This window comes from Hippopotamus amphibius, chromosome 13, assembly GCF_030028045.1.
Source record: "Hippopotamus amphibius kiboko isolate mHipAmp2 chromosome 13, mHipAmp2.hap2, whole genome shotgun sequence".
NCBI classification, from domain to species: Eukaryota; Metazoa; Chordata; class Mammalia; order Artiodactyla; family Hippopotamidae; genus Hippopotamus; species Hippopotamus amphibius.
In genome coordinates, this window is record NC_080198.1 from 15996545 (window position 1) to 16016569 (window position 20025).

Here is a 20025-nt window from a genome sequence, read left to right on the forward strand (position 1 = left end):
CCCAAAGTTATTAAAACACCTTTATTCATATCACAGGCCGTTACGTGTTTAATTCCTCTGGTAAGACCCATCTTCAGTAATTCATGACCACGAACGGGCTCTTATTATACTTTGATAAATAGAGTCGTGGCAGAAAAACTAATAAATGTGAAAGGGAATACTTTCAGAGCACACGAGGCCTTTATAATCCTACCTTTTCACCTAAATTAACGTTTGTATCATAACTCTGATTGTTTACCCATTTGTCTGAACACTGCTAAATCTGACTTTTATTGTTATCCCATTACCACCTTTATCATGGTGTAATTTGTGTTGGGAAAGCATCTGTAAGTGTTAAGTAGGAATCTGAAGAACAGGTGAATGGGTGGATACTGTGCACTAGGTGAGGTGTCAGGCTGACCCAGGTTCAGCTGGCAGGCTGAGGTTCGTCTGATCATGACAGTGATGACAGTGACCTTGTGCAACTCTTGGAGGAAGGACTCCTTTCCTTCTGTGACCTCTGCTTTTTTTTTCTGGTGCCTAATTTTTAAACTGGGCTGTGGAGCTTCCAAGTGGGTTGAGTCTATTTCTTGAATGCTTTCTTCCCCCAGTGCAGCTCAAAGCTTTCTGTGGCCTCTTGAAAGAAAGAACATTGACATAGAAAACTGTGGCATCAGAACCAATTATTCTGTCATGAAATAGCCTTTTCTCCAAAAAGAGCAGACTCTCAGCTGAGAAAGAAAGTATAAAATGGCACACTGTTAGGGCTATTTAACATTTTCCTTCTATTTAGTCAAACCCTTTAACCAAAGCTGGCATTCTAGGCCTCTGTCCCACCCAGGTCAAATATTGCAGGATCTGGGAATCTAGCTCTATTAGAGCTTAAGTCGACGGTCAGAGTAATATTCCTTAATGAGATCGCTTGGCTAATAAATGACAATTTTGTTCTTAGTACTTCACAGAGTACTTTTTGAAGATTGTTGCATGTAATTCCCGGTACCATTTAGATACAGTGAGAGGTGAGGGAGACGTGTGAAGAGGAGATCAATTTAAAAGAAGAGATCTGAAGAAAGGCAGGGGTGGAGGTTGACTCCTACAAGTTATTATCATGCTTGTTCCCCAGAATCTTAATTACATCTTCCAGGAGCTCATTATTTATTTCAGAGAGAATAATAAGGCTTCCTTCCAAGTCGTTAGGCTTGGAATCTAAATTTTTGGCCTTCAGTTTCTCTCTTCTATCTTTGGCGTATGAAACAGAGCTTGTACTAAAGAGGAAGAAGGGCTAATGATGGCAAGTCTGCATTCGTGGGTGCGGAGCTGCTTAGATTTTAAGAGCAGAGACTTGGGGACCAGGCTGGGTTCAACTTTGCTTTCCTTTATGAGCCTCAATGCTCCCATCAGTAAACTGGGATTAAAATTACTATGAGATACTCTTCTCATATACATACTACTTCTCAAAGCATAGCATAAAGCACAAAAATAATGTCATGGCCCTTAGGTGAGTTTTTTTGTTTTGTTTTGTTTTGTTTTTTACCATGTTTGTAAGAAGCAGTTTTTAAATAGACTGTAAGAGTCAGAAATATTCTTCGCATGAGAAAGAGGGATACCTGTTCCTCTCATGTAAGTAGTAAACTCTTACGTTTTTGAGCAGCATGTTAACTTCCCAAATTAATCCAACCTGTTAGTTCAGTGACATTATCAAGGTGATTTAATTTAATTTAGTCTTTCTGCAAATATAAAAGCCAATGTAATTCCAGAAGCTTCCCTGTAAATTATCTACTTTAATATACAGTAGTTGAGAGAAAAAGTTTCAATGGTTTTAATAATTAAAATTATATTTTAGATGCCTTCATTTCTTCTGCCAGTAACTTGCATACAAAGTCAATTGAAGCTTCATGTTAACAGACCGAATCCACACTGAAAAATTAATCAGTTGTTTGGGACAAATGCCAAGAGTATATATATATTGATCTCTAATATGGAAAACAGTGGGAATTAGCTTCAATAATCAAATTAAAACTTGGTAACTAACCTAAGAGATGAAAAAAAAAAAAAATCTGATGAACTAGCCATCCTTTTCTCTGAAGTAAGTATAAGTAAAGGATAAATCCTTATAAATTCTGGTTTCCCTGATTTCATCCAGGATTTTCTGCCGCGTGGCCTACAAGAGTGATTTCTTTGTTGAGATTGTAAAGGCCAGTCAATTTTCTCTTGCCTGTGTGTGCCTGTAGGCAATTTTGTGAGATGTTCTGTGAAGAAAAATGGATAACCTATATTGTATATCCAAAGACTATTTTACCTGCCCCTTAGAGTATAAATTTTCATGAGATATTTGTTAAATATAATAATTAGAATTTATTTTAAAACTTTTTTGTGGGGTAGGAACATTTTTTAATAAAGATAAATATATTGTTAGGTTGTAAAAGCTATTGTCTATGTATATTTGTTTTTTTTTTAAAACAATTATGAAACATCTCTATTCACGTGCTATACTTTTTCTGGCATATTTAAAATACTTGAAATTTTTTGAGTCATATTTAAAATACTTGAAATTCTAAAATCAGTGATGTGACAGCCATTCACTTTGAGTGTATCTGATCATAAAAACTATATAATTAGTATTTCCAAGATGTTTTATGTACTCAATAAACTTCTATCGTGTTCTCATAAACATTTGCAATGTAGACTTTTATTTAAATTCATGTTCCTTTTTAAATGTGTCCATTTTAATTTATTTGTTTTTACCATCTGTTAGGTGCCTACCTTTTGAGGAACACTGGGCTAATTTTAATTCAGTGATATGATTTTTATCAGAAACCATCCTGGCACTGGGATGGGCTATTATCTGGCTCTTCAGAGAGCCTAGAATGAACCATCCTGACTCAGCCATCGGCCTGGGGAACTAAATTTGGGCTGATCATCTGCCTTTGACCCCAGAATGACAGTTCATCAACTAAAGAAAACTAGAGAACAGTCTTAATTACTGGGGTCCCATTTTATATGTATGATATTAGAATGTTAAATGTAGATTGTTTCTTTTCCTACCTGTGTCATTATGTCATCATTAAGGTTCACAAGTTGAGTGGGATGGGGACCTGTTCTCATTTTCATTTAATATCTGTGCACCTCCCAAAACAGTGGCACACAGATGAGCATTTAATTAACAGCCCTTCTGATTTTAAAGGCAGAGCCGTCTCTCAATATCCTCATAGAGATGGGAGGAGGTATTTCTGTGACTTAAGATTACAGTCAACTGACATTTAGAAATGATTATTCCCATTTGGAAATATTTCCAAGAGCAAGTTAGAAATAGAACTGCAAATCATTGCTGGCTTTCAGTGCTCTGCAGAGCAGTGTACCCACTCCCCAGCTCACTTGACACCACCTGTACTGTGAATTCCTGCTTTTGTGGCAAACTTATCTCATCTGATTAATTGAGCAGAAAGGATGCTGCATTTTCTCATGCTTGCAATTGTGACTATTTCTCAGAATCAATGTTCAGTCCTATCACTTTTCTTTTCAAATGAGACCAGATGATTTTTGCAGAACATTTACCTCGGCTTATGTTTTCTCTTAGGAGTGAACTTTAATCTTCGTTGGGCTATGTAAAGATTTTAATCTTCTCTGTCCAGGTCTGTCAGTTCTTTTGTTTGAGGAAAGTTTATTCTTGCCAAGTTCCCTTTCTGTTTTTCATATGTGATAGTAATTATATATCCAGAAGAGCCTATCTCAATGTCTCCTAAAAGTACATCAAAACACTGTCAAAAAGCAACTCCCACCACTCAACTTAGCTGGTTTATAGGGGTCAAGTATCTTCACGCATGCCATCATTTTAGAGCTTCTCACTGTCAACAATGCATAGACACTTGTTTGACACCTGTTTGCCTTGCCCTCCGCTGTCAGCATCTTAAGCACCTCCAGTTGGTTTGCTCTGCTCCCTAGATCTGCCAGTGAAAATTCTATCTGTACTGCTTGAATCTAGATTGGTTAGTTCACTGAAGTGTCTATGGTATGCAGTCGTGCATCTCTGCTTCCTCCACAAAACCTGCATTTTGCATATTTAACCTCTTTGTAGGATCCCCACAGAGGACAATCAAACAAGAGCAAAACAACAAAAAACAATAACCACAGACATTTATTGAACCCTCACTAATTGTCATGCATGCCTGTAACTACTTTGTATGTATTTTTAAATTAATCCACACACCAAACCTATGGCGTAGGTACTATTATTATCTGTATTACAAATAAGGAAATTGAGGCGTAGGGAAGTAAAGAGCCTTGCCCTCGGTTACATACCTGGAGGTACCAAAACCAGGGATGGATCCTAGTCATGGTTTCTTGTTGTTGTTTGTTTGTTTTTACCAATATCTTGTTTTTAACCTCTACCCTAGATTGTCTTTTGTTAAGAAATAAAACTTGTAAAGAAAGGTATTTAAGGGATAAAAGGAATCTGAAACACCAATAATCTTCAACTCTTTTGAATTTATGGATTCATCGTAACTGTCAAGATTTTACTGTTGTCACATGATTCAGACCCTACACAGAGAATACAGCCCTGAGTAGTGGGTTAGGCTATGCTCCATGTTGCCTGGATTTAAATCCGGCTAACACTGCTTATTATTTGGGACGTCCTTAATTGTCTTAGTTGACACGTCTGTGCATAAAACAGCATGTTAATAGTACTTGCCTCAGAGACTTTCGTGAAGATTAAATAAGGTAATATGTTTAAGTTGCTAAGAGCAGTATCTGGCTCACAGTAAGTACTCAGCTGTTTTTATTGCTTTTTGTATTTTTGAGAGAGAAAATACATGATACCCAAAAGTCCTGATGATTTCAGTAACACTTTTTAATTGAATATGTATTTCTGTTAATCACAGTATAACTCGCACATTTTAAATAGCAGGACCTGTTTATATATTTCATAATGTGTGATGTGCTCAGTCTCTCCATCACGTAGATGCATGTGGATTGTCTAACGTATGGCAACTGCACAATTCCCAAAGATCCCATGTCCTATAGGTTAGCAACCAGAGCGATCTCATACAACCCAGAGGTTGGCATCCAGGGCAATCTTATGCAACCCTGTCATTTTTCATATAAGAGAAGAAACTGAGAACAGAGCTTTTAAGTGAATTTACCATGTATGTACCTAGAATTAGAGAAAGTCAAGTTTAAACCTCAGATCTCATGACTCCAGTGTAGAAATCCTTTCTCCCAAAGATGCCCCTATAAGCTTATTTCAGGTTGCTTTTTCTTTTTTCTTTTTTTCTCATTTTATTTATTTATTTATTTTTTGAGGTACACCAAGTTCAATCATCTGTATTTATACACATATCCCCATATTCCCTCCCTCCCTCAACTCCCCCCCCACCCTCCCCGTCCCAGTCCTCTAAGGCATCATCTATCCTCGAGTTGAACTCGCTTTGTTATAAAACAACGTCCCACTGGCTGTCTATTTTACAGCTGGTAGTATATATATGTCTATGCTACTCTCTCACTTTGTCTGCTTCCCCTTCACCCCCCGACCCCCCAAAACTCAAGTTCTCCAGTCCATTCTCTGCATCTGTGTCCTTGTTCTTGTCTTGTCACTGAGTTCATCAGTACCATTTTTAGATTCTGTATATATGAGTTAGCATACAATATTTGTCTTTCTCTTTCTGACTTACTTCACTCTGTATGACAGACTCTAGGTCTATCCACCTCATTACATATAGCTCCATCTCATTCCTTCTTATAGCTGAGTAATATTCCATTGTATATATATGCCACATCTTCATTATCCATTCCTTTGCTTGTTTGTTTGTTTATTTGTTTGGGGGGGTATACCAAGTTCAATCATCTGTTTTTATACACATATCCCCATATTCCCTCCCTTCCTTGACTCCCCCCTCCTCGAGTCCCCCCCATCCTCCCTGCCCCAGTCCTCTAAGGCATCTTCCATCCTCGAGTTGGACTCCCTTTGTTATACAACAACTTCCCACTGACTATCTATTTTACAGTTGGTAGTATATATATATGTCTGTGCTACTCTCTCGCTTCATCTCAGCTTCCCCTTCACCCCCTGCCCCCTCCCATACCTCGAGTTCTCCAGTCCATTCTCTGTATCTGCGTCCTTGTTCTCGTCACTGAGTTCATCAGTACCATTTTTAGATTCCGTATATGTGAGTTAGCATACAATATTTGACTTTCTCTTTCTGACTTACTTCACTCTGTATGACAGACTATAGTTCTATCCACCTCATTACATATAGCTCCATCTCATCCCTTTTTATAGCTGAGTAATATTCCATTGTATATATATGCCACATCTTCTGTATCCATTCATTTGTTGATGGGCTTTTAGGTTGCTTCCATGTCCTGGCTATTGTAAATAGTGCTACAATAAACATTATGGTACAAGTTTCTTTTGGGATTATGGTTTTCTTTGGGTATATGCCCAGTAATGGGATTACTGGATCATATGGTAGTTCTATTTGTAGTTTTTTAAGGAACCTCCAAACTGTTTTCCATAGTGGCTGTACCAACTTACACTCCCACCAACAGTGCAGGAGAGTTCCCTTTTCTCCACACCCTCTCCAACATTTGTTGTTTCCAAATTTTGTGATGATAGCCATTCTGATCGGTGTGAGGTGATACCTCATCGTGGCTTTGACTTGCATTTCTCTGATGATGAGTGATGTTGAGCATCTTTTCATGTGTTTGTTGGCCATCTGTATGTCTTCTTTGGAGAAATGTCTATTTAGGTCTTCCACCCATTTGTGGATTAGGTTATTTGCTTTTTTGGTATTAAGCTTCATGAGCTGCTTGTATATTTTGGAGGTTAATCCTTTGTCCATTGTTTCATAAGCAATTATTTTTTCCCATTCTGAGGGTTGCCTTTTAGTCTTGTTTATGGTTTCTTTTGCTGTGCAAAAGCTTTTAAGTTTCATGAGGTCCCATTTGTTTATTCTTGATTTTATTTCCATGATTCTAGGAGGTGGGTCAAAAAGGATCTTGCTTTGATGGATGTCATAGAGTGTTCTGCCTATGTTTTCCTCTAGGAGTTTTATAGTGTCTGGCCTTACATGTAGGTCTTTAATCCATTTGGAGTTTATTTTTGTGGATGGTGTTAGGAAGTGTTCTAATTTCATTCTTTGACATGTTGCTGTCCAATCTTCCCAGTACCCCTTATTGAAGAGGCTGTCTTTTTTCCATTGTATACTCGTGCCTCCTTTGTCAAAGATAAGGTGCCCATATGTGTTTGGGCTTACTTCTGAGTTCTCTATTCTATTCCATAGATCTTACTTTCTATTTTTGTGCCAGTACCATACTGGCTTGATCACTATGGCCTTGTAGTATAGTTTGAAGTCAGGAAGCCTGATTCCACCAACTCCATTTTTCCTTCTCAAGATTGCTTTGGCTATTCGGGATCTTTTGCATTTCCATACAAATCGTAAGATTTTTTGTTCTAGTTCTGTGAAAAATGCCATTGGTAATTTGATCGGGATTGTGTTGAATCTGTAAATTGCTTTGGGTAGTACAGTCATTTTCACGATGTTGATTCTTCCAATCCAGGAACATGGTACGTCCCTCCATCTATTTGTGTCGTCTTTGATTTCTTTCAGCAATGTCTTAAAGTTTTCTGCATACAGATCTTTTGCCTCCTTAGGCAGGTTTATTCCTAGGTATTTTATTCTTTTTGTTGCAATGGTGAACGGGAGCGTTTCCTTAATTTCTCTTTCTGCTCTTCCGTTGTTAGTGTATAGGAATGCAAGAGATTTCTGCGTATTAATTTTGTATCCTGCTACTTTACTAAACTCATCAATTAGTGCTAGCAGTTTTCTGGTAGAGTCTTTAGGGTTTTCTATATATAATATCATGTCATCTGCAAAGAGTGACAATTTTACTTCTTCTTTTCCAATTTGGATTCCTTTGATTTCTTTTTCTTCTCTGATTGCTATGGCTACAACTTCCAAAACTATGTTGAATAATAATGGTGAGAGTGGACACCCTTATCTTGTTCCTGTTCTTAGAGGGAATTCTTCCAGTTTTTCCCCATTGAGAACGATGTTGGCTTTTGGTTTCTCATATATGGCTTTTATTATGTTGAGGTAATTTCCTTCTATGCCCATTTTCTGGAGAGCTTTTATCATAAATGGATGTTGAACTTTGTCAAAAGCTGTTTCTGCATCTATTGAGATGATCATATGGTTTTTATCCTTCAATTTGTTGATAGGATGTATCACATTGATTGATTTGCGTATATTGAAGAATCCTTGCGTCCCAGGGATAAACCCCGCTTGATCATGGTGTATGATTTTTTTAATGTACTGTTGGATTCTGTTAGCTATTATTTTGTTGAGGATTTTTGCATCTATATTCATCAGTGATATTGGTCTGTAGTTTTCTTTTTTTGTGACATCTTTGCCTGGTTTTGGTATCAGGGTGATGGTAGCCTCGTAGAATGAGTTGGGGAGTGTTCCTCCTTCTGCAATATTTTGGAAGAGTTTGAGAAGGATAGGTGTTTACTCTTCTCGAAATGTTTGGTAGAATTCGCCCGTGAACCCATCTGATCCTGGGCTTTTGTGTGTTGGGAGATTTTTAATCACTGCCTCAATTTCCGTACTTGTGATTGGTCTGTTCATGGTTTCTATTTCTTCCTGGTTCAGTCTTGGAAGATTGTATTTTTCTAAGAATTTAACCATTTCTTCCAGGTTATGCAATTTATTGGCATATAGTTGCTTGTAGTAGTCTCTCATGATCTTTTGTATTTCTGAGTTGTCCGTTGTTACTTCTCCTTTTTCATTTCTAATTCTGTTGATTTGCATCTTCTCCCTTTTTTTCTTGATGAGTCTGGCTAATGGTTTATCAATTTTGTTAATCTTCTCAAAGAACCAGCTTTTAGTTTTATTTAGTTTTGCTATGGTTTCTTTCCTTTCTTTTTCATTTATTTCTGCTCTGATCTTTATGATTTCTTTCCTTCTGCTCACTTTGGGGTTTCTTTGTTCTTCTTTCTCTAGTTGTTTGAGGTGTAAGGTTAGTTGTTTATTTGATAATTTTCTTGTTTCTTAAGGTAGGACTGTATTGCTATAAGCTTCCCTCTTAGAACTGCTTTTGCTGCGTCCCATAGGTTTTGGGTTGTTGTGTTTTCATTGTCATTTGTTTCTAGATATTTTTTGATTTCCTCTTTGATTTCTTTAGTGATTTCTTGGTTGTTTAAGAGTGAATTGTTTAGCCTCCATGTGTTTGTATTTTTTGCAGTTTTTTTCCTGTAATTGATATCTAGTCTCATGGTGTTGTGGTCTGAGAAGATGCTTGATATGATTTCAATTTTCTTGAATTTGCTGAGGTTTGATGTGTGACCCAGATGTGATCTATCCTGGAAAATGTTCCGTGTGCACTTGAGAAGAAAGTGTAGTCTGTCATTTTTGGATGGAATGTCCTATAAATATCAGTTAAGTCGAGATGGTCTAATGTGTCATTTAAAGCTTGTGTGTCTTTATTTATTTTCTGTTTGGATGATCTGTCCATTGATGTAAGTGGGGTGTTCACATCTCCCACTATTATTGTGTTACTGTCGATGTCCCCTTTTATAGCTCTTAGCATTTGCCTTATGTATTGAGGTGCTCCTATATTGGGGGCATAGATATTTACCATTGTGATCTGTTCTTCTTGAATGGATCCCTTGATCATTATGTAGTGTCCTTCCTTGTCTCTTTTAATAGTCTTTACTTTCAAGTCTAATTTGTCTGATATGAGTATTGCTACTCCAGCTTTCTTTTGACTTCCATTTGCATGGAATATCTTTTTCCATGCCTTTACTTTCAGTCTATATGTATCCCTTGGTCTGCAGTGGGTTTCTTGTAGGCAGCATATAGAAGGGTCTTGTTTTTGTATGCCTTCAGCCAGTCTGTGTCTTTTGGTTGGAGCATTTAATCCATTTACATTTAAAGTGATTATTGACATGTGTGTTCCAATTACCATTTTCTGAATTGTTTTGGGTTTGTATTTGTAGGTGTTTTCCTTTTCTTGTGTGTCCTACTTAGAGAAGTTCCTTTAGCACTTGTTGTAAGGCTGGTTTTGTGGTGGTGAATTCTCTTAACTTTTGCTTGTCTGGAAAGCTTTTGATTTCTCCCTCAAATCTGAATGAGATTCTTGCTGGGTAGAGTATTCTTGGCTGTAGGTTTGTCTCTTTCAGGACTTTCAGTATATCCTGCCATTCCCTTCTGGCCTGCAGAGTTTCTGTAGAAAGGTCAGCTGTTATCCTGATGGGTTTTCCCTTATATGTTGTTTGTTGCTTTTCTCTTGATGCTTTTAAGATTTTTTCTTTGTGTTTAATTGTCGTTAGTTTGATTCATATGTGCCTTGGTGTATTTCTTCTTGGGTTTATTCTGTATGGGACTCTCTGTGCTTCTTGGACTTGGTTCATTATTTCCTTTCCCATGTTGGGGAAGTTTACCACTAGAACCTCTTCAAATATTTTCTCAGACCCTTTCTTGTTTTCTTCTTCTTCTGCGATGCCTATAATTCGAATGCTGTTATGCTTAATGTTATCACTGAAGTCTCTGAGACTGTCTTCTAATCTTTTTATTCTTTTTTCTTTTTCCTGCTCTGTGGCAGTTATTTCCCCCATTCTATCTTCCAACTCACTTCTTCGTTCTTCTGCCTCAATCATTCTGCTGGTTATAGCATCTAAAGTATTTTTTTTTTTAATATACATTTATTTATTTATTTATTTATTTATTTATTTTATTGGCTGTGTTGAGTCTTCGTTGCTGCACATGGACTTTCTCTAGTTGCAGTGAGTGGGGGCTACTCTTCATTTTGTGGTGCGCGGGCTTCTCATTGCAGTGGCCTCTCTTGTTTGCAGAGCACAGGCTCTAGGCACGTGGACTTCAGTAGTTGCGGCACATGGGCTCAATAGTTGATGCTCACGGGCTCTAGAGCGCAGGCTCAATAGTTGTGGCACACGGGCTTAGTTGCTTCGTGGCATGTGGTATCTTCCTGGGGCAGGGATCAAACCCGTGTGCCCTGCATTGGCAGGCGGACTCTTACCCACTGTGCCACCTAGGAAGTCCCTAGAGTATTTTTAATTTCAGTTATTTTGTTATCCATTGCTGTTTGTTTTTCTGAGTTCTTATGAACTGTTTCTTGTACTTTCTCTATTTTGTTATTGAGATTTTATATCATTTTTACTATCATTACTCTGAATTCTTTTTCAGGCATTTTTCCTATTTCCTCTTCATTTATTTGGTCTTGTGGGTATTTTTCCTGCTCCTTTGCCTGCATGGGGTTTCTTTGTTTCCTCATGGTAGTCCAAACTTCTGGGGTTGCTTGTCCTGGCGATAGAGGTGTTTATAGAAGACTGTCCAAGCCCCAGACTAATGTCTCAGTTTTGAGTTAAACAAATACTAAGTCTAGGAAACACATAGATGTATAAGACACACAATTACTGAATCCATTAGGACATAAGGCTCTGGAAAGACCTGACAGAAGAACCCGAGTATGCTATCAGATATTCAAAGAGAAACCCAACAGAAATTGAAAACCAAAACAGGACAAAACAGAAACAAAAGCAAAAACAAACAAACAAATAGCACCTTACACATACAAACATTAATCCAGGGAGATATTGTAAGCTAGGATCAAATATAAGAAAGAGCTAGAGTACCACCAGACAGAATGGAGATTCTCAGAATGAAATTAGCCAATTGTACTAAGAAGTAAGAAAAAGACAAAAACCTAATATTAAATACCAAGGCGATGTGTCATCTGGAGAATAGAGCAAGGAGTCTGAGCAGATCGATAGTGTTGCTTATAAGTTAAGATAAAATAAACTAAAAATGGATGGAAGACAGGGGAACAGAAGAGCGTAGTGTGACTGGAAATATGCAAATAAAAAGAAAGGAATAGAAATGTATAAAAGATAGAGATGCAAGGAAGGTAGGAGAGATATATAGTGCATACTACCAAAAACTCAGCTAGAAATAGAAGTATATAAAAAGGCAAAGAAATAAAAATAGAATAAAAAATAGAATTTAAAAAGAATATAAGACTTGTAGATCCCTTAGGACTAAGATCATAATTAGTAAAGGAAAAAAAAAAAAAAAGAAAAAAAAGAAAACCCAGAACTGATCCCAGAATGGACCAGTTCAATAGGATTGATACTAATATTTCTGTTTCCTTAGAGTCTCAGCTGTAAGTGTCCTTCTACTAGCCTTGTGCTTTTTGTATTATTCTGTGACCAGCAGAGCTTCCTTTATTGTTGGTCTGTAAGTGTTGGTGTGTGGGGAGGGAGAGGGTACAATAGTGGCTCCTTCCCCTGGGAGTGAGTGAGCAGTGGCACACTGTTGTTTCAGTCGCGCTTGGAGGTGCCTGTTGCAGAGGGATGCCGGTTGCTCAGGTGTAAACAGAAGATCTCAGAGTTGGGCCTCTCAGGGTTTTTTTTTTTCTCGGCAGCCTCCCTGCTGCCGGCGTTCCAAGGGGTTTTAAGCTAGCCCCACCCGAGAGCCTGAGGGTCCCAGTTATCCCTGTGCGCCTTATGTGGCCCACAGGGGGTCCCTCCACTGCCTGCTGCACACACCCGAAAGAGAGAGAGAGAGGCTATTTCTGCGGCTCCTCCCTCCCGCCCGTGAGCCTGCAGCATGCAGCTGCCATCATGGCGGGCAGCTCTCAGGGGCAGGCACTCCTCACTGCCGACCTCTTCCCTCCCGTCCCCTCGGTCTGTCACCTTACTGGTAGCGATTTTTCTCACCCTGAACCAGCTCTCCGGTTCCCACGCTCCCGCTCCCGGACCTTCTGTTCAGCTGTGAATCGACGTCTCAGTCCGGGAACGCTGAGCTGTGGTGCAGACCCTCCATGTGTTTCTCACTCCCCGCCCCCCGTCTGCCACAGCTCCGCCTCTTCACCCTCTTTGAGCTGTCGTAGATGCCTCCCTACCGGTTATGTCGGGATCCTTGTGGTCCTTTCTGGTGTCCGAGGTCGTCTGCTGGTGTTCAGCTGGTTCTCTGTGGGAATTATTGCATCTTTTTGTGCATTCCCAATGCATCTGTGGAGAGGGATGCATTCCACGTCCCTCTACTTCGCCGCCATCTTTTCTCTCCTCAGGTTGTTTCTTCAGTCAGAGAGAGAGCTTTGTCAAACACTTTTCTGTCCTTAAACAGTACTTCAGTCTTTCTTAGTTTCTGTTATCTACATTATCTTTGGTGTTTCTCCTTGTTACACAATAGAGAAGCTTCCCTTTGTATCTTCATGTATAAGAGGCTGAAAGGAAATTTGGACAAAGGGCAGAGCAGATTTGACATTCTGTGTAACTGTCACCATTACAAGTCACCAGGCACCTAGGTGTTGATGACCAAATCTTTAGTGCTAAGACCCAGTGCATCATTTTCTACATTTCCTCTGGTGAACAAGTGGTGCAAAAAGAGATTCTCTAAGTGGAATTTGAAAATCTTTCTCCGAAGAGAAATGATAAAATTTATTATTTTTATCAGAGCCCAAGTATTGTGTCTATGAGTGACAGAAATAAAATACAGCGCTGATCTAAAACATGGCACACTAAATAAATACTCTGATTTAACACATTCACATTGGAAGGTAGAAAATTCCTTCACTGAATGCCAGCTGGAGGTCACCTAATTGAATTAATAAAAGAAAAGAATGAGCGAAATAAACATGCTCCTAAATTTCCCAGAAGATATGTTGTTGAAATAAAATGTGGTATAAAACAAATATGAGCAGTTTCAATAATTCCCAGAGCCTTATACAACATATGGTCTCCAAAAAGACAACAAAACTGTCTAGAAGCAGAGGACTAGAGTCCCACAGGGTAACTAAAATAGATGCGTTACTCTTGCTTCTATAACAATATTAACTGCTGAAATGTAATTGACAGAAGAGATCTTTATATCACCTCAGGTAATGTGAAGGGAAAAGAATCAAAGTAAGCAGGGTAAATCAGCGGGACAACTTGTTTAATATGAATTTATTCTGAAAATAGAAATACAGTGCTGTTAGGGAGAATAAATAGAAGATGTAATATTGAATTAGAAGTTGAAGGAATGCAGTTCAGTATCCCTCTCATTGAAAGAGGATCAATGAACATTTATGTCAAACCCATTAAAATTTCTCGGTAAGTTTATTCTTGACTTTGATCAAGGCCAGATCTAATGCTCTTGTACTGTGGATCTACATATTTGCTCCTTGGAAAGAAAAGCTTTTCATCATGTTGGCTGAAGAATACTCACGTGATTGTTGCCGTTCCTTTTCAAAAGAAAACCTGTCTCCTTTATTAGAAGTGCTTTATAGAGAAATGTTTGAAAGAGTGAGCAGGTGGTGGTTTTGTTTTGTGTTTCTTTGTATTGTTTTGGGTAAATATACTTGGAGCCAAAAAAAAAAAAAAAAAGAGCCAGTGCTCTTAACACTTCTGTTATAATTGTTTCTTGTTTGAAAAAAGCAAAAGGAAAGAAATTAATTAAAATAGTAAACATAAAATTTACTACATTTTAGGGATAATTGCCAGTAGAACTGCCTAGAGGCAGACCTCAGAGATACTGCGGGTTTGGTCCAGACCACCACAATAAGCGAATATTGCAGTAAAGTGAATCACATGATTTTTTTGGTTTCCCAGTACATGTAAAAGTTAGGTTTGTACTAGATTATAGTTTATTGTGTGCAATAGCTTTATTTCTACTAACCTTTTGTGGGTTTCTTTGGCTGCACTGTGCGGCATATGGGATCTTATTTCCCCCACCAGGGATGGAACCTGTTTGAAGCTGTGCCCCCTGCAATGGAAGTGTGGAGTCTTAACCACTGGATCACCAGGGAAGTCCTAGCTTTATTTCTAAAAGAAAAAAGCAGTATTTTAACCTTGATTTAAAAAATACTTTGTTGCTAAAAGGTGTCAACCATCCTCTGAGCCTTCAGTGAGTCATAATCTTTTTGCTGGTGCGGGGTCCTGCCTTGATCTTTTGTTGTTGTTTCAACAATCTTTACACTGTCTTCACCAGGAGTAGACTTCTTCTCAAGAAACGACTTTGTTTGCTCATCCTTAAGAAGCAACTCCTCATCTGTTAAAGTTTTAGCATGAGATGGCAGCAATTCGGTCACATGTTTAGGCTCCACTTCTAATTCTAGGTTTCTTACTATTTCTACCACATCTGCAGTTACCTCCTTCACTGAAGTCTTGTGAATCCCTCAAAGTCATTCATGAGGGTAGGAATCCACTTCTTCCAAACTCCTCTTTATGTTGATATGTTGACCTCTTCTCATGAGTCATGAATGTTCTTAATGGCATCTAAAGTGACAAATTGTTTCTAGAAGGTTTTTGATTGAGTTTGCCCAGAACCATCAGAGGAATCACTATTACGGCAGCTGTAGCCTTACAAAATGTATTTCCGAAATAATAAGACTTGAAAGTTGAATTACTCCTTGATCCACGGGCTGCAAAATGGACGTTGTGTTAGCAGGCATGAAAACAACATGAATCTCAGTGTACGTCTCCATCAGAGCTCTTGGGTGCATTGTCAAGGAGCAGTAGTATTTTGAAAGGAGTCTTTGTTTCTGAGCAGTAGGTCTCAACAGTGGGCTTAAAGTATTCAGTCAACCCTGTTGTAAACAGATGTGCTGTCATCTAGGCTTTGTTGTTCCCTTTAGAGAGCACAGACAGAGTAGTTTGAGCATAATTCTCAAGCCCTAGGATTTTCAGAATGGTAAATGATCAGTGGCTTCAACCTAAAGTCACCAACTGCATTAGCCCCTAACAAGAAAGTCAGCCTGTCCTGTGAAGATTTGAAGCCAGGCATTGACTTCTCTTCTCTGACTATAAAAGTCCTAGATGACATCTTCTTCTAACATAAGGCTATTTCACCTACCTTGAAAATCGGTTGTTTAGTGTAGCCACTTTCAATTATTATCTTAGCTAGATGTCCTGGATAACTTGCTGCAGCTTCTACATCAGCCCTTGCTGCTTCACCTTGCACTTTTATGTTTTGGAGATGACTTCTTTCCTTAAACCTCCTGAAATAAGCTCTTTTAGCTTCAGACTTTTCTTTTGCAGCTTCCTTACCTCACTCAGCCTTCATAGAATAGAAGAGAAATTAGAGCCTTGCTCGGGGTTAGGCCTTGGCTTAAGGGAATATTGTGGCTGGTTTGATCTTCTATCCAGGCCACAAAAACATTCTCCGTATCAGCAGTAAGGCTGTTTGCCTTTTTAATCACCCATGTTTTAATGGACTGATGCTGATAATTTCTTCAAGAACACGACTTTGCATTCACAACTTCCTAACTGGCACAAGAAGCCTAGCTTCTGCCTGTCTCAGCTTTCCACTTGCATTCACACGTTATTTAGCATAGAAGGCAGGGAAACGTGAGGTGGTCTAAAAGCTATTTTTCTGACTGTGATCTATCACTTTTCCGAAAGCCTGCAAACTACTCTCTGTATTTGACTTAAACCTGAGGCTCCAGTGAAATCGCCAGAGCATATCCTTTAGTGCCTAAAGAAATCGGCATATATAGAGCCCTACAGATTTGAAGGAAGGGAATTACTTTTGGTGATTGATTTCTTTGGACCTTGTTTTTTGTTATAATGCTTATTTCAGTTATTCAGGCATGATTGCACATCCTGCCATGATCAAATATTTATTTGATTTGGATTCATTTGATTTTTGTTCGATTTATTTGATTCATTTTTTAATCAGATGACTTAAGACTATTTTAGTAGTATAATTTACAATGAAACTACCACTTTTTAAAGTCTATTATTCAGAAAAGCTAGATCAGGAAGGGTGAAGATCCATTTAAAAATACATTTTTAAATGGTATTTAACCCTATTTTGATGAACAGTTTGATATGTTACTAATGGTAAGTAATATTACTACTTTGTGTGTGTGTGTGTATATGTGCATGACAGAGTGTGAGTTTGAGTGTGTGTGTGTGTTGTGTGTGCATGTGTATGTGTTTGTACGTGGAGCCAGAGGGAGAAACATTTTTTCCAGCTTCCTTAGAACTCATTTTTCGTCCCCAGTAAGAAGACCCTTGTGATTCGGCAGAATGACTTCATCTTCTGCTAATAACCTCATTTTATTTACCAGTGAAAATGAATGTTTATTCTGCTTTAAAAAAATCACCCACCTGACAAGAAGGGAAATATCAAGCCCCTATGACATTCCTTAAGGAAATCATTTTAATTTTCATAAAAGAAAATGAGACCTGATGAGGGGTGGACAGAGTTATTGTGAAGCTGTTCCTTTATTCACTAGCCCTTAATTATTTCATTTATTTTATTGCACATTTTCCCCTTCCATAGACTTCTTCTGTATTAATTGAAACTCAAGGAAATCCCTCTCTGGAGTTAGCTTTTGAGAGCTGATGTGAGAATTATAACCCAAAAGCACCACCTTTGGATTCATTAAAGGGTGGGCTTCCTATAGTTAGCTTGTACTAAAGAAAATTTCCATTTTGCAAGGGCACTGTAAATTTTGCATATCATTTTAATAAGCAAGGCAGGTCAATCAAATTATAATTGGCTCCAATTAGCACTCCCATGAGCTGTAGGACTCTTTACCTTCTCCTGGACTGCATTTAAAAAGAAAATGTTATTTACTGTCACTGAAGTCATTAAAGAAAATGTCTATTATTCAGTATAAGTGATGAAGCAAGTGCAAACCTGGCCAGAAGAGTTGGGCATGTATTTAAGATCTTTGCACCAAAATGCACATTGTATCAAGCATAATGGTGTGCAAAATGTGTGTGTTACAAAGCATTTTCTTTTAGCTGCACAAGCAGGTCATGGCAATGAAACTTCCACTGTCACAGCATTTTGGTTTTGAGCTAATATTAGAATCACTTTCTAACATTTTCAGAGCCTCTGGACTCCTTTGAAAAGGTACATTTTTATAATAAAAATAAGGAAGGCAAGAAGAAATGCATTATATTCCCAAAGTTTCTTCTATCTTAAGTTCCAACTCTACCATTTTTGGGGTACAGTCTCATCACAGTAAGTCCTCGTACAAGCTAGGGGATGGGTAACTGCAGTTTGGGTCTGTGGCATGAAGGTCTTGTCACATCTTCATAAAGCATCACGATAACTCCACCCTGTCTTCATTAGATCTCATCTTCTCTAATGAATGTCTGAGCCGCTTTCTGTAGCAATGCCCTGCTTCTTTAGCACACTTGCAAAGGAAGTGTGGCAGCAAATGACTTGCTGATGTTTTTGCTAGTCCGTCTCCGCATTTACTCCAAATCATTGCTGGGCATCAGGTATTGAGTGTCGTTGTAATTGGCTCCCGCTTGTATTTCCTCATCTTAAGATTTCCTTGCAGCAAGGAGACAAGTCCACCAAAACAACGTGAACTAAGGATGGGAGAGAGGAGATTCATTGGAAAAATAAAGTTCTTCATGATAAAAAGGAAAAATGCATATATATACAAGCAAAAGTACAAAATAGTCTCTAGAAGGCACCACACTTGTCTACCTCAACAAATATGGAAGAAAGAGCTTCACTTTGGCACCATATCAGTTTTAGCAGCCAAGATACCAGGAGAGAGATGAAGGCATTTGCTAGGAGAGGAGCTTCCCTGACAGATGTATTAAAAATGAAGACAAAGATGGCAGGGCCTAGTCAAGTAAGAATGTGATGGAAGATGTGGGCATCCACTGAAAATCCTCCCCATTACTAAAAGAAAATTGTAGAACCAAAAGTAGTGGTCACAGAGCCTCATTATTTCTTGGAAGCTGCTGTTACACAATGGGATGGCTGACATGTGCTCCCTAATGGTGGCAACTAAAGCAAGAGAGAGAAACAAAGAAATGTGTAGTACAGGAGGCTGATGCGTTCGCATGAGCTTTTGAAATATTTTTTCAGAAAGGTAGGACAACATGACAGCGCTATAAAGAAGAAAGGAGTAAAAGTAAATAAGACAACGAAGAGATTTTAAAAGGTTGCCAAACACAATTTGGTCTAGAGATAATATTAACCTAGAACAGGAGTCAAGAGACTTTTTCTTGAAAGATCAAGTAGATCTTTTAAGCTTCATGGGCCATATAGTCTTTGTCGCAGCTACTCACTCTGCTCTTATAGCCTGAAGGTAGACAATAGCTATCGAATGGGTGTGAGTGTATTTTAAAAGATATAATAGTTTACAAAGCAGGCAGCAGTCTGGGCTTGACCTCCTAGCCATTCCTTGCTGACCTGTGGTCCACCAAGTGTGAAAGGAGGAAAGAAATGTCCCTGATCATTGTTCTCCTAATCTTAGGACCATCACAAGCCAGGCTTGTTAGTTCTCTAAAACAGAATGGATTAGGCAGACATTTATGAGCTAAACAAGGAAATCTATGTAAATAATATTGTCACCAGAGCAAGAACTTACAAAACAGCTTTTGAAAGACAAGACATTGAAATGTTAGAGGTGGTGATAGATTCCTTCTGCTTTGAGGTACAGACTTTTCAGTCCTAACCATTGATCTCTTGTTCTTTGAAACTTAAATTGTCCTCAATTTTCTACATTTCTTTAGATTTTTGAATATGTCCCAGACCTTCCATCAGTGTGGTGTCATGTGTAAGCTCTATAGAAAAATTTCCTTCCCAACTTGTATGAATCAATGATAAAAATCTTGAGTGACATCAAGCAAGCTCTCAGACCCTTTTAAATATGTTTTATTTTGAAGTAGGTCAAACTTCCCACTTGGCACCACAGAAAATTGCCAAAGCTACTTGCACAAATTTGCCCAACTGCAATTTTGTTTGACAGAATTTCTTCTAGCAAATGCCTATACAAAGGATTAGATATCCCTTATAATAGAATTTTATAATGGAACTAGAAATAAACCCTTAAATGTCAGTAGTATGTGTATTAATGTATCTCCAGGTAAACATTAAGGTGACATATTTCATGTTAAATTGACTGGGCTTACACTTAAGTGACCTAGGAAGAAATGTGATTGGAGGGGTAATATCATCCTTCAAATACTACTTTTTAGAAAGCAGAGCTTCAGTACTCCATTTTATTAATTTATGGCTTTGATTGGCAAAACCTCTTTGTTCTCTAATAAAAAATATTTCACAT

At 38.2% G+C, this 20025-nt stretch overlaps 1 protein-coding gene across 1 annotated transcript in view; it reads left to right on the forward strand.

Annotated features, from left to right (window-relative positions):
• CNTN3 (contactin 3) overlaps positions 1–20025 on the forward strand; it is a 320713-nt gene that overhangs the window by 202582 nt on the left and 98106 nt on the right. The window lies entirely within an intron of this gene.